The following is a 12,094-nucleotide window of genomic DNA, read 5'->3' as shown; positions in this document are numbered from 1 at the left end:
CAGACAGTGCACCCCTCACGACCTAATGAAACTCTCATAAGCAAACGAAACATCTGCACCGCCTTTGCCCCGGGTGAGGATTGCACTCACGACATTCAGATTATGAGACTGACGCGCTGCCTACTGCGCTACCGAGGCGGACAGGTGTCACGGCGAAACGCAACCGGGATCATTAGTTCCCACAAATTAAAGGTCGAAAATGTAAGAAAACCGAGCAAGAGTCATTCATTACTGCTCCAGACAGCGCAACTTTCACGACCCAATTACACTCTCATAAGCAAACAAAAAATCTGCACCACATTTGCCCCGGGTGAGGATTGAACTCACGACCTTCAGATTGTGAGACTGACGCGCTGCCTACTACGCTACCGAGGCGGACAGGGGGTCACGGCGAAACACAACCGGTATTATTAGTTCCCACAAATTAAAGGTCGAAAAAGTAAAAAAACCGACCAACAGTCATTTATTACTGCTCCAGACAGTGCACCCCTCACGACCTAATGAAACTCTCTTAAGCAAACGAAACATCTGCACCGCCTTTTCCCCGGGTGAGGATTGCACTCACGACATTCAGATTATGAGACTGACGCGCTGCCTACTGCGCTACCGAGGCGGACAGGTGTCACTGGGAAACACAACCGGTATCAATAGTACCCACAAGTTAAAGGTCGAAAAAGTAAGAAAACTCAGCAACAGTCATTCATTACTGCTCCAGACAGCGCACCCCTCCCGACCTAATTAAACTCTCATAAGCAAACAAAAAAACTGCATCACCTTTGCGCCGTGTGAGGATGGAACTCACGACCTTCAGATTATGATACTGACGCGCCGCCTACTGCGCTACCGAGGCGGACAGGTGTCACTGGGAAACACAACCGGTATCAATAGTTCCCACAAGTTAAAGGTCGAAAAAGTAAGAAAACTCAGCAACAGTCATTCATTACTGCTCCAGACAGCGCACCCTTCACGACCTAATTAAACTCTCATAAGCAAACAAAACAACTGCACCGCCTTTGCCCCGGGTGAGGATTGAACTCACGACCTTCAGATTATGAGACTGACGCGCTGCCTACTACGCTACCGAGGCGGACAGGGGGTCACGGCGAAACACAACCGGTATTATTAGTTCCCACAAATTAAAGGTCGAAAAAGTAAAAAAACCGACCAACAGTCATTTATTACTGCTCCAGACAGTGCACCCCTCACGACCTAATGAAACTCTCATAAGCAAACGAAACATCTGCACCGCCTTTGCCCCGGGTGAGGATTGCACTCACGACATTCAGATTATGAGACTGACGCGCTGCCTACTGCGCTACCGAGGCGGACAGGTGTCACTGGGAAACGCAACCGGTATCATTAGTTCCCACAAATTAAAGGTGGAAAAGTAAGAAAACCGAGCAACAGTCATTCAATAGTGCTCCAAACAGCGCACCCCTCACGACCTAATTAAACTCTCATAAGCAAACAAAAAATCTGCACCGCCTTTGCCCCGGGTGCGGATTGAACTCACGACCTTCAGATTATGATACTGACGCGCCGCCTACTGCGCTACCGAGGCGGACAGGGGGTCACGGCGAAACACAACCGGTATTATTAGTTCCCACAAATTAAAGGTCGAAAAAGTAAAAAAACCGACCAACAGTCATTTATTACTGCTCCAGACAGTGCACCCCTCACGACCTAATGAAACTCTCATAAGCAAACAAAGAAATTGCACCACCTTTGCACCGGGTGTGGATTGAACTCACGACCTCCAGATTATGAGACTGACGCGCTGCCTACTGCACTACCGAGGCGGACAGGGGTTACTGGGAAACGCAACCGGTATCATTAGTTCCCACAAATTAAAGGTGGAAAAGTAAGAAAACCGAGCAACAGTCATTCAATAGTGCTCCAAACAGCGCACCCCTCACGACCTAATTAAACTCTCATAAGCAAACAAAAAATCTGCACCGCCTTTGCCCCGGGTGCGGATTGAACTCACGACCTCCAGATTATGATACTGACGCGCCGCCTACTGCGCTACCGAGGCGGACAGGTGTCACTGAGAAACACAACCGGTATCAATAGTTCCCACAAGTTAAAGGTCGAAAAAGTAAGAAAACTCAGCAACAGTCATTCATTACTGCTCCAGACAACGCACCCTTCACGACCTAATTAAACTCTCATAAGCAAACAAAACAACTGCACCGCCTTTGCCCCGGGTGAGGATTGAACTCACGACCTTCAGATTATGAGACTGACGCGCTGCCTACTACGCTACCGAGGCGGACAGGGGGTCACGGCGAAACACAACCGGTATTATTAGTTCCCACAAATTAAAGGTCGAAAAAGTAAAAAAACCGACCAACAGTCATTTATTACTGCTCCAGACAGTGCACCCCTCACGACCTAATGAAACTCTCATAAGCAAACGAAACATCTGCACCGCCTTTGCCCCGGGTGAGGATTGCACTCACGACATTCAGATTATGAGACTGACGCGCTGCCTACTGCGCTACCGAGGCGGACAGGTGTCACTGGGAAACACAACTGGTATCATTAGTTCCCACAACCTAAAGGTGGAAAAAGTAAGAAAACCGAGCAACAGTCATTCAATAGTGCTCCAGACAGCGCACCCTTCACGACCTAATTAAACTCTCATAAGCAAACAAAACAACCTCACCACCTTTACCCCGGGTGAGGATTGAACTCACGACCTTCAGATTATGAGACTGACGCACTGCCTACTGCGCTACCGAGGCGGACAGGGGTCACGGCGAAACGCAACCGGTATTATTAGTTCCCACAAATTAAAGGTCGAAAACAAAAAAACTGACCAACAGTCATTCAATACTGCTCCAGACATTGCACCCCTCACGACCTTATGAAACTCTCTTAAGCAAACGAAACATCTGCACCGCCTTTTCCCCGGGTGAGGATTGCACTCACGACATTCAGATTATGAGACTGACGCGCTGCCTACTGCGCTACCGAGGCGGACAGGGGGTCACGGCGAAACACAACCGGTATTATTAGTTCCCACAAATTAAAGGTCGAAAAAGTAAAAAAACCGACCAACAGTCATTTATTACTGCTCCAGACAGTGCACCCCTCACGACCTAATGAAACTCTCATAAGCAAACAAAGAAATTGCACCACCTTTGCACCGGGTGTGGATTGAACTCACGACCTCCAGATTATGAGACTGACGCGCTGCCTACTGCACTACCGAGGCGGACAGGGGTTACTGGGAAACACAACCGGTATCAATAGTTCCCACAAGTTAAAGGTCGAAAAAGTAAGAAAACTCAGCAACAGTCATTCATTACTGCTCCAGACAGCGCACCCTTCACGACCTAATTAAACTCTCATAAGCAAACAAAACAACTGCACCGCCTTTGCCCCGGGTGAGGATTGAACTCACGACCTTCAGATTATGAGACTGACGCGCTGCCTACTACGCTACCGAGGCGGACAGGGGGTCACGGCGAAACACAACTGGTATCATTAGTTCCCACAACCTAAAGGTGGAAAAAAGTAAGAAAACCGAGCAACAGTCATTCAATAGTGCTCCAGACAGCGCACCCTTCACGACCTAATTAAACTCTCATAAGCAAACAAAACAACCTCACCACCTTTACCCCGGGTGAGGATTGAACTCACGACCTTCAGATTATGAGACTGACGCACTGCCTACTGCGCTACCGAGGCGGACAGGGGTCACGGCGAAACGCAACCGGTATTATTAGTTCCCACAAATAAAGGTCGAAAACAAAAAAACTGACCAACAGTCATTCATTACTGCTCCAGACATTGCACCCCTCACGACCTTATGAAACTCTCTTAAGCAAACGAAACATCTGCACCGCCTTTTCCCCGGGTGAGGATTGCACTCACGACCTTAAGATTATGAGACTGATGCTCTGCCTACTACGCTACCGAGGCGGACAGGGGGTCACGGCGAAACGCAACCGGGATCATTAGTTCCCACAAATTAAAGGTCGAAAATGTAAGAAAACCGAGCAAGAGTCATTCATTACTGCTCCAGACAGCGCAACTTTCACGACCCAATTACACTCTCATAAGCAAACAAAAAATCTGCACCACATTTGCCCCGGGTGAGGATTGAACTCACGACCTTCAGATTGTGAGACTGACGCGCTGCCTACTACGCTACCGAGGCGGACAGGGGGTCACGGCGAAACACAACCGGTATTATTAGTTCCCACAAATTAAAGGTCGAAAAAGTAAAAAAACCGACCAACAGTCATTTATTACTGCTCCAGACAGTGCACCCCTCACGACCTAATGAAACTCTCTTAAGCAAACGAAACATCTGCACCGCCTTTTCCCCGGGTGAGGATTGCACTCACGACATTCAGATTATGAGACTGACGCGCTGCCTACTGCGCTACCGAGGCGGACAGGTGTCACTGGGAAACACAACCGGTATCAATAGTACCCACAAGTTAAAGGTCGAAAAAGTAAGAAAACTCAGCAACAGTCATTCATTACTGCTCCAGACAGCGCACCCCTCCCGACCTAATTAAACTCTCATAAGCAAACAAAAAAACTGCATCACCTTTGCGCCGTGTGAGGATGGAACTCACGACCTTCAGATTATGATACTGACGCGCCGCCTACTGCGCTACCGAGGCGGACAGGTGTCACTGGGAAACACAACCGGTATCAATAGTTCCCACAAGTTAAAGGTCGAAAAAGTAAGAAAACTCAGCAACAGTCATTCATTACTGCTCCAGACAGCGCACCCTTCACGACCTAATTAAACTCTCATAAGCAAACAAAACAACTGCACCGCCTTTGCCCCGGGTGAGGATTGAACTCACGACCTTCAGATTATGAGACTGACGCGCTGCCTACTACGCTACCGAGGCGGACAGGGGGTCACGGCGAAACACAACCGGTATTATTAGTTCCCACAAATTAAAGGTCGAAAAAGTAAAAAAACCGACCAACAGTCATTTATTACTGCTCCAGACAGTGCACCCCTCACGACCTAATGAAACTCTCATAAGCAAACGAAACATCTGCACCGCCTTTGCCCCGGGTGAGGATTGCACTCACGACATTCAGATTATGAGACTGACGCGCTGCCTACTGCGCTACCGAGGCGGACAGGTGTCACTGGGAAACACAACTGGTATAATTAGTTCCCACAACCTAAAGGTGGAAAAAGTAAGAAAACCGAGCAACAGTCATTCAATAGTGCTCCAAACAGCGCACCCCTCACGACCTAATTAAACTCTCATAAGCAAACAAAAAATCTGCACCGCCTTTGCCCCGGGTGCGGATTGAACTCACGACCTTCAGATTATGATACTGACGCGCCGCCTACTGCGCTACCGAGGCGGACAGGTGTCACTGAGAAACACAACCGGTATCAATAGTTCCCACAAGTTAAAGGTCGAAAAAGTAAGAAAACTCAGCAACAGTCATTCATTACTGCTCCAGACAACGCACCCTTCACGACCTAATTAAACTCTCATAAGCAAACAAAACAACTGCACCGCCTTTGCCCCGGGTGAGGATTGAACTCACGACCTTCAGATTATGAGACTGACGCGCTGCCTACTACGCTACCGAGGCGGACAGGGGGTCACGGCGAAACACAACCGGTATTATTAGTTCCCACAAATTAAAGGTCGAAAAAGTAAAAAAACCGACCAACAGTCATTTATTACTGCTCCAGACAGTGCACCCCTCACGACCTAATGAAACTCTCATAAGCAAACGAAACATCTGCACCGCCTTTGCCCCGGGTGAGGATTGCACTCACGACATTCAGATTATGAGACTGACGCGCTGCCTACTGCGCTACCGAGGCGGACAGGTGTCACTGGGAAACACAACTGGTATAATTAGTTCCCACAACCTAAAGGTGGAAAAAGTAAGAAAACCGAGCAACAGTCATTCAATAGTGCTCCAAACAGCGCACCCCTCACGACCTAATTAAACTCTCATAAGCAAACAAAAAATCTGCACCGCCTTTGCCCCGGGTGCGGATTGAACTCACGACCTTCAGATTATGATACTGACGCGCCGCCTACTGCGCTACCGAGGCGGACAGGTGTCACTGAGAAACACAACCGGTATCAATAGTTCCCACAAGTTAAAGGTCGAAAAAGTAAGAAAACTCAGCAACAGTCATTCATTACTGCTCCAGACAACGCACCCTTCACGACCTAATTAAACTCTCATAAGCAAACAAAACAACTGCACCGCCTTTGCCCCGGGTGAGGATTGAACTCACGACCTTCAGATTATGAGACTGACGCGCTGCCTACTACGCTACCGAGGCGGACAGGGGGTCACGGCGAAACACAACCGGTATTATTAGTTCCCACAAATTAAAGGTCGAAAAAGTAAAAAAACCGACCAACAGTCATTTATTACTGCTCCAGACAGTGCACCCCTCACGACCTAATGAAACTCTCATAAGCAAACGAAACATCTGCACCGCCTTTGCCCCGGGTGAGGATTGCACTCACGACATTCAGATTATGAGACTGACGCGCTGCCTACTGCGCTACCGAGGCGGACAGGTGTCACTGGGAAACACAACTGGTATCATTAGTTCCCACAACCTAAAGGTGGAAAAAGTAAGAAAACCGAGCAACAGTCATTCAATAGTGCTCCAGACAGCGCACCCTTCACGACCTAATTAAACTCTCATAAGCAAACAAAACAACCTCACCACCTTTACCCCGGGTGAGGATTGAACTCACGACCTTCAGATTATGAGACTGACGCACTGCCTACTGCGCTACCGAGGCGGACAGGGGTCACGGCGAAACGCAACCGGTATTATTAGTTCCCACAAATTAAAGGTCGAAAACAAAAAAACTGACCAACAGTCATTCAATACTGCTCCAGACATTGCACCCCTCACGACCTTATGAAACTCTCTTAAGCAAACGAAACATCTGCACCGCCTTTTCCCCGGGTGAGGATTGCACTCACGACATTCAGATTATGAGACTGACGCGCTGCCTACTGCGCTACCGAGGCGGACAGGTGTCACTGGGAAACACAACCGGTATCAATAGTACCCACAAGTTAAAGGTCGAAAAAGTAAGAAAACTCAGCAACAGTCATTCATTACTGCTCCAGACAGCGCACCCCTCCCGACCTAATTAAACTCTCATAAGCAAACAAAACAACTGCACCGCCTTTGCCCCGGGTGAGGATTGAACTCACGACCTTCAGATTATGAGACTGACGCGCTGCCTACTACGCTACCGAGGCGGACAGGGGGTCACGGCGAAACACAACCGGTATTATTAGTTCCCACAAATTAAAGGTCGAAAAAGTAAAAAAACCGACCAACAGTCATTTATTACTGCTCCAGACAGTGCACCCCTCACGACCTAATGAAACTCTCATAAGCAAACAAAAAAACTGCATCACCTTTGCGCCGTGTGAGGATGGAACTCACGACCTTCAGATTATGATACTGACGCGCCGCCTACTGCGCTACCGAGGCGGACAGGTGTCACTGGGAAACACAACCGGTATCAATAGTTCCCACAAGTTAAAGGTCGAAAAAGTAAGAAAACTCAGCAACAGTCATTCATTACTGCTCCAGACAGCGCACCCTTCACGACCTAATTAAACTCTCATAAGCAAACAAAACAACTGCACCGCCTTTGCCCCGGGTGAGGATTGAACTCACGACCTTCAGATTATGAGACTGACGCGCTGCCTACTACGCTACCGAGGCGGACAGGGGGTCACGCCGAAACACAACCGGTATTATTAGTTCCCACAAATTAAAGGTCGAAAAAGTAAAAAAACCGACCAACAGTCATTTATTACTGCTCCAGACAGTGCACCCCTCACGACCTAATGAAACTCTCATAAGCAAACGAAACATCTGCACCGCCTTTGCCCCGGGTGAGGATTGCACTCACGACATTCAGATTATGAGACTGACGCGCTGCCTACTGCGCTACCGAGGCGGACAGGTGTCACTGGGAAACACAACCGGTATCAATAGTACCCACAAGTTAAAGGTCGAAAAAGTAAGAAAACTCAGCAACAGTCATTCATTACTGCTCCAGACAGCGCACCCCTCCCGACCTAATTAAAGTCTCATAAGCAAACAAAAAAACTGCATCACCTTTGCGCCGTGTGAGGATGGAACTCACGACCTTCAGATTATGAGACTGACGCGCTGCCTACTGCGCTACCGAGGCGGACAGGGATCACTGGGAAACAGAACCGGTATCACTAGTTCCCATAAATTAAAGGTCGAAAAAATAGAAATACCGAACAGCAGTCATTCATTACTGCTCCAGACATTGCACCCCTCACGACCTTATGAAACTCTCTTAAGCAAACGAAACATCTGCACCGCCTTTTCCCCGGGTGAGGATTGCACTCACGACATTCAGATTATGAGACTGACGCGCTGCCTACTGCGCTACCGAGGCGGACAGGTGTCACTGGGAAACACAACCGGTATCAATAGTACCCACAAGTTAAAGGTCGAAAAAGTAAGAAAACTCAGCAACAGTCATTCATTACTGCTCCAGACAGTGCACCCCTCACGACCTTATGAAACTCTCATAAGCAAACAAAAAAACTGCATCACCTTTGCGCCGTGTGAGGATGGAACTCACGACCTTCAGATTATGATACTGACGCGCCGCCTACTGCGCTACCGAGGCGGACAGGTGTCACTGGGAAACACAACCGGTATCAATAGTTCCCACAAGTTAAAGGTCGAAAAAGTAAGAAAACTCAGCAACAGTCATTCATTACTGCTCCAGACAGCGCACCCTTCACGACCTAATTAAACTCTCATAAGCAAACAAAACAACTGCACCGCCTTTGCCCCGGGTGAGGATTGAACTCACGACCTTCAGATTATGAGACTGACGCGCTGCCTACTACGCTACCGAGGCGGACAGGTGTCACTGGGAAACACAACTGGTATCATTAGTTCCCACAACCTAAAGGTGGAAAAAGTAAGAAAACCGAGCAACAGTCATTCAATAGTGCTCCAGACAGCGCACCCTTCACGACCTAATTAAACTCTCATAAGCAAACAAAACAACCTCACCACCTTTACCCCGGGTGAGGATTGAACTCACGACCTTCAGATTATGAGACTGACGCACTGCCTACTGCGCTACCGAGGCGGACAGGGGTCACGGCGAAACGCAACCGGTATTATTAGTTCCCCCAAATTAAAGGTCGAAAACAAAAAAACTGACCAACAGTCATTCATTACTGCTCCAGACATTGCACCCCTCACGACCTTATGAAACTCTCTTAAGCAAACGAAACATCTGCACCGCCTTTTCTCCGGGTGAGGATTGCACTCACGACATTCAGATTATGAGACTGACGCGCTGCCTACTGCGCTACCGAGGCGGACAGGGGGTCACGGCGAAACACAACCGGTATTATTAGTTCCCACAAATTAAAGGTCGAAAAAGTAAAAAAACCGACCAACAGTCATTTATTACTGCTCCAGACAGTGCACCCCTCACGACCTAATGAAACTCTCTTAAGCAAACGAAACATCTGCACCGCCTTTTCCCCGGGTGAGGATTGCACTCACGACATTCAGATTATGAGACTGACGCGCTGCCTACTGCGCTACCGAGGCGGACAGGTGTCACTGGGAAACACAACCGGTATCAATAGTACCCACAAGTTAAAGGTCGAAAAAGTAAGAAAACTCAGCAACAGTCATTCATTACTGCTCCAGACAGCGCACCCCTCCCGACCTAATTAAACTCTCATAAGCAAACAAAAAAACTGCATCACCTTTGCGCCGTGTGAGGATGGAACTCACGACCTTCAGATTATGATACTGACGCGCCGCCTACTGCGCTACCGAGGCGGACAGGTGTCACTGGGAAACACAACCGGTATCAATAGTTCCCACAAGTTAAAGGTCGAAAAAGTAAGAAAACTCAGCAACAGTCATTCATTACTGCTCCAGACAGCGCACCCTTCACGACCTAATTAAACTCTCATAAGCAAACAAAACAACTGCACCGCCTTTGCCCCGGGTGAGGATTGAACTCACGACCTTCAGATTATGAGACTGACGCGCTGCCTACTACGCTACCGAGGCGGACAGGGGGTCACGGCGAAACACAACCGGTATTATTAGTTCCCACAAATTAAAGGTCGAAAAAGTAAAAAAACCGACCAACAGTCATTTATCACTGCTCCAGACAGTGCACCCCTCACGACCTAATGAAACTCTCATAAGCAAACGAAACATCTGCACCGCCTTTGCCCCGGGTGAGGATTGCACTCACGACATTCAGATTATGAGACTGACGCGCTGCCTACTGCGCTACCGAGGCGGACAGGTGTCACTGGGAAACACAACTGGTATCATTAGTTCCCACAACCTAAAGGTGGAAAAAGTAAGAAAACCGAGCAACAGTCATTCAATAGTGCTCCAGACAGCGCACCCTTCACGACCCAATTAAACTCTCATAAGCAAACAAAACAACCTCACCACCTTTACCCCGGGTGAGGATTGAACTCACGACCTTCAGATTATGAGACTGACGCACTGCCTACTGCGCTACCGAGGCGGACAGGGGTCACGGCGAAACGCAACCGGTATTATTAGTTCCCACAAATTAAAGGTCGAAAACAAAAAAACTGACCAACAGTCATTCATTACTGCTCCAGACATTGCACCCCTCACGACCTTATGAAACTCTCTTAAGCAAACGAAACATCTGCACCGCCTTTTCCCCGGGTGAGGATTGCACTCACGACATTCAGATTATGAGACTGACGCGCTGCCTACTGCGCTACCGAGGCGGACAGGGGGTCACGGCGAAACACAACCGGTATTATTAGTTCCCACAAATTAAAGGTCGAAAAAGTAAAAAAACCGACCAACAGTCATTTATTACTGCTCCAGACAGTGCACCCCTCACGACCTAATGAAACTCTCATAAGCAAACGAAACATCTGCACCGCCTTTGCCCCGGGTGAGGATTGCACTCACGACATTCAGATTATGAGACTGACGCGCTGCCTACTGCGCTACCGAGGCGGACAGGTGTCACTGGGAAACACAACTGGTATCATTAGTTCCCACAACCTAAAGGTGGAAAAAGTAAGAAAACCGAGCAACAGTCATTCAATAGTGCTCCAGACAGCGCACCCTTCACGACCTAATTAAACTCTCATAAGCAAACAAAACAACCTCACCACCTTTACCCCGGGTGAGGATTGAACTCACGACCTTCAGATTATGAGACTGACGCACTGCCTACTGCGCTACCGAGGCGGACAGGGGTCACGGCGAAACGCAACCGGTATTATTAGTTCCCACAAATTAAAGGTCGAAAACAAAAAAACTGACCAACAGTCATTCATTACTGCTCCAGACATTGCACCCCTCACGACCTTATGAAACTCTCTTAAGCAAACGAAACATCTGCACCGCCTTTTCCCCGGGTGAGGATTGCACTCACGACATTCAGATTATGAGACTGACGCGCTGCCTACTGCGCTACCGAGGCGGACAGGGGGTCACGGCGAAACACAACCGGTATTATTAGTTCCCACAAATTAAAGGTCGAAAAAGTAAAAAAACCGACCAACAGTCATTTATTACTGCTCCAGACAGTGCACCCCTCACGACCTAATGAAACTCTCATAAGCAAACGAAACATCTGCACCGCCTTTGCCCCGGGTGAGGATTGCACTCACGACATTCAGATTATGAGACTGACGCGCTGCCTACTGCGCTACCGAGGCGGACAGGTGTCACTGGGAAACACAACTGGTATCATTAGTTCCCACAACCTAAAGGTGGAAAAAGTAAGAAAACCGAGCAACAGTCATTCAATAGTGCTCCAGACAGCGCACCCTTCACGACCTAATTAAACTCTCATAAGCAAACAAAACAACCTCACCACCTTTACCCCGGGTGAGGATTGAACTCACGACCTTCAGATTATGAGACTGACGCACTGCCTACTGCGCTACCGAGGCGGACAGGGGTCACGGCGAAACGCAACCGGTATTATTAGTTCCCACAAATTAAAGGTCGAAAACAAAAAAACTGACCAACAGTCATTCATTACTGCTCCAGACA

The 12,094-nt window shown here is 48.4% G+C and overlaps 29 non-coding genes across 29 annotated transcripts; all 29 read right to left on the bottom strand.

The window, feature by feature from the left end:
* Window positions 1-65: 65 nt before the first annotated feature.
* On the bottom strand, window positions 66-138 carry TRNAM-CAU (transfer RNA methionine (anticodon CAU)). Its single transcript has one exon. It is a non-coding gene; the product is annotated as a tRNA-Met (tRNA).
* Window positions 139-302: 164 nt separating this feature from the next.
* Window positions 303-375, bottom strand: TRNAV-CAC (transfer RNA valine (anticodon CAC)). The gene has a single exon. It is a non-coding gene; the product is annotated as a tRNA-Val (tRNA).
* A 639-nt stretch (window positions 376-1,014) lies between these two features.
* TRNAM-CAU (transfer RNA methionine (anticodon CAU)) lies at window positions 1,015-1,087 on the bottom strand. Its single transcript has one exon. It is a non-coding gene; the product is annotated as a tRNA-Met (tRNA).
* Window positions 1,088-1,252: 165 nt separating this feature from the next.
* On the bottom strand, window positions 1,253-1,325 carry TRNAM-CAU (transfer RNA methionine (anticodon CAU)). The gene has a single exon. It is a non-coding gene; the product is annotated as a tRNA-Met (tRNA).
* Window positions 1,326-2,199: 874 nt separating this feature from the next.
* Window positions 2,200-2,272, bottom strand: TRNAM-CAU (transfer RNA methionine (anticodon CAU)). Its single transcript has one exon. It is a non-coding gene; the product is annotated as a tRNA-Met (tRNA).
* A 165-nt stretch (window positions 2,273-2,437) lies between these two features.
* TRNAM-CAU (transfer RNA methionine (anticodon CAU)) lies at window positions 2,438-2,510 on the bottom strand. Its single transcript has one exon. It is a non-coding gene; the product is annotated as a tRNA-Met (tRNA).
* Window positions 2,511-2,674: 164 nt separating this feature from the next.
* On the bottom strand, window positions 2,675-2,747 carry TRNAM-CAU (transfer RNA methionine (anticodon CAU)). The gene has a single exon. It is a non-coding gene; the product is annotated as a tRNA-Met (tRNA).
* Window positions 2,748-3,384: 637 nt separating this feature from the next.
* Window positions 3,385-3,457, bottom strand: TRNAM-CAU (transfer RNA methionine (anticodon CAU)). The gene has a single exon. It is a non-coding gene; the product is annotated as a tRNA-Met (tRNA).
* A 166-nt stretch (window positions 3,458-3,623) lies between these two features.
* On the bottom strand, window positions 3,624-3,696 carry TRNAM-CAU (transfer RNA methionine (anticodon CAU)). Its single transcript has one exon. It is a non-coding gene; the product is annotated as a tRNA-Met (tRNA).
* A 399-nt stretch (window positions 3,697-4,095) lies between these two features.
* TRNAV-CAC (transfer RNA valine (anticodon CAC)) lies at window positions 4,096-4,168 on the bottom strand. The gene has a single exon. It is a non-coding gene; the product is annotated as a tRNA-Val (tRNA).
* A 639-nt stretch (window positions 4,169-4,807) lies between these two features.
* Window positions 4,808-4,880, bottom strand: TRNAM-CAU (transfer RNA methionine (anticodon CAU)). The gene has a single exon. It is a non-coding gene; the product is annotated as a tRNA-Met (tRNA).
* A 165-nt stretch (window positions 4,881-5,045) lies between these two features.
* On the bottom strand, window positions 5,046-5,118 carry TRNAM-CAU (transfer RNA methionine (anticodon CAU)). Its single transcript has one exon. It is a non-coding gene; the product is annotated as a tRNA-Met (tRNA).
* A 401-nt stretch (window positions 5,119-5,519) lies between these two features.
* On the bottom strand, window positions 5,520-5,592 carry TRNAM-CAU (transfer RNA methionine (anticodon CAU)). The gene has a single exon. It is a non-coding gene; the product is annotated as a tRNA-Met (tRNA).
* A 165-nt stretch (window positions 5,593-5,757) lies between these two features.
* On the bottom strand, window positions 5,758-5,830 carry TRNAM-CAU (transfer RNA methionine (anticodon CAU)). The gene has a single exon. It is a non-coding gene; the product is annotated as a tRNA-Met (tRNA).
* A 401-nt stretch (window positions 5,831-6,231) lies between these two features.
* On the bottom strand, window positions 6,232-6,304 carry TRNAM-CAU (transfer RNA methionine (anticodon CAU)). Its single transcript has one exon. It is a non-coding gene; the product is annotated as a tRNA-Met (tRNA).
* A 165-nt stretch (window positions 6,305-6,469) lies between these two features.
* Window positions 6,470-6,542, bottom strand: TRNAM-CAU (transfer RNA methionine (anticodon CAU)). The gene has a single exon. It is a non-coding gene; the product is annotated as a tRNA-Met (tRNA).
* A 164-nt stretch (window positions 6,543-6,706) lies between these two features.
* Window positions 6,707-6,779, bottom strand: TRNAM-CAU (transfer RNA methionine (anticodon CAU)). Its single transcript has one exon. It is a non-coding gene; the product is annotated as a tRNA-Met (tRNA).
* Window positions 6,780-7,178: 399 nt separating this feature from the next.
* Window positions 7,179-7,251, bottom strand: TRNAM-CAU (transfer RNA methionine (anticodon CAU)). Its single transcript has one exon. It is a non-coding gene; the product is annotated as a tRNA-Met (tRNA).
* Window positions 7,252-7,653: 402 nt separating this feature from the next.
* TRNAM-CAU (transfer RNA methionine (anticodon CAU)) lies at window positions 7,654-7,726 on the bottom strand. The gene has a single exon. It is a non-coding gene; the product is annotated as a tRNA-Met (tRNA).
* A 165-nt stretch (window positions 7,727-7,891) lies between these two features.
* Window positions 7,892-7,964, bottom strand: TRNAM-CAU (transfer RNA methionine (anticodon CAU)). Its single transcript has one exon. It is a non-coding gene; the product is annotated as a tRNA-Met (tRNA).
* Window positions 7,965-8,839: 875 nt separating this feature from the next.
* On the bottom strand, window positions 8,840-8,912 carry TRNAM-CAU (transfer RNA methionine (anticodon CAU)). The gene has a single exon. It is a non-coding gene; the product is annotated as a tRNA-Met (tRNA).
* Window positions 8,913-9,076: 164 nt separating this feature from the next.
* TRNAM-CAU (transfer RNA methionine (anticodon CAU)) lies at window positions 9,077-9,149 on the bottom strand. Its single transcript has one exon. It is a non-coding gene; the product is annotated as a tRNA-Met (tRNA).
* An 874-nt stretch (window positions 9,150-10,023) lies between these two features.
* TRNAM-CAU (transfer RNA methionine (anticodon CAU)) lies at window positions 10,024-10,096 on the bottom strand. The gene has a single exon. It is a non-coding gene; the product is annotated as a tRNA-Met (tRNA).
* A 165-nt stretch (window positions 10,097-10,261) lies between these two features.
* On the bottom strand, window positions 10,262-10,334 carry TRNAM-CAU (transfer RNA methionine (anticodon CAU)). The gene has a single exon. It is a non-coding gene; the product is annotated as a tRNA-Met (tRNA).
* A 164-nt stretch (window positions 10,335-10,498) lies between these two features.
* On the bottom strand, window positions 10,499-10,571 carry TRNAM-CAU (transfer RNA methionine (anticodon CAU)). Its single transcript has one exon. It is a non-coding gene; the product is annotated as a tRNA-Met (tRNA).
* A 400-nt stretch (window positions 10,572-10,971) lies between these two features.
* Window positions 10,972-11,044, bottom strand: TRNAM-CAU (transfer RNA methionine (anticodon CAU)). The gene has a single exon. It is a non-coding gene; the product is annotated as a tRNA-Met (tRNA).
* Window positions 11,045-11,208: 164 nt separating this feature from the next.
* On the bottom strand, window positions 11,209-11,281 carry TRNAM-CAU (transfer RNA methionine (anticodon CAU)). The gene has a single exon. It is a non-coding gene; the product is annotated as a tRNA-Met (tRNA).
* Window positions 11,282-11,681: 400 nt separating this feature from the next.
* TRNAM-CAU (transfer RNA methionine (anticodon CAU)) lies at window positions 11,682-11,754 on the bottom strand. Its single transcript has one exon. It is a non-coding gene; the product is annotated as a tRNA-Met (tRNA).
* Window positions 11,755-11,918: 164 nt separating this feature from the next.
* TRNAM-CAU (transfer RNA methionine (anticodon CAU)) lies at window positions 11,919-11,991 on the bottom strand. The gene has a single exon. It is a non-coding gene; the product is annotated as a tRNA-Met (tRNA).
* Window positions 11,992-12,094: the final 103 nt, after the last annotated feature.

This window comes from Rhipicephalus microplus, chromosome 3 (genome assembly GCF_043290135.1).
Source record: "Rhipicephalus microplus isolate Deutch F79 chromosome 3, USDA_Rmic, whole genome shotgun sequence".
Taxonomy (NCBI): domain Eukaryota; kingdom Metazoa; phylum Arthropoda; class Arachnida; order Ixodida; family Ixodidae; genus Rhipicephalus; species Rhipicephalus microplus.
The sequence above is the reverse complement of the archived record's forward strand: the minus strand, read 5'-3'. Positions and strand labels throughout refer to the sequence as shown.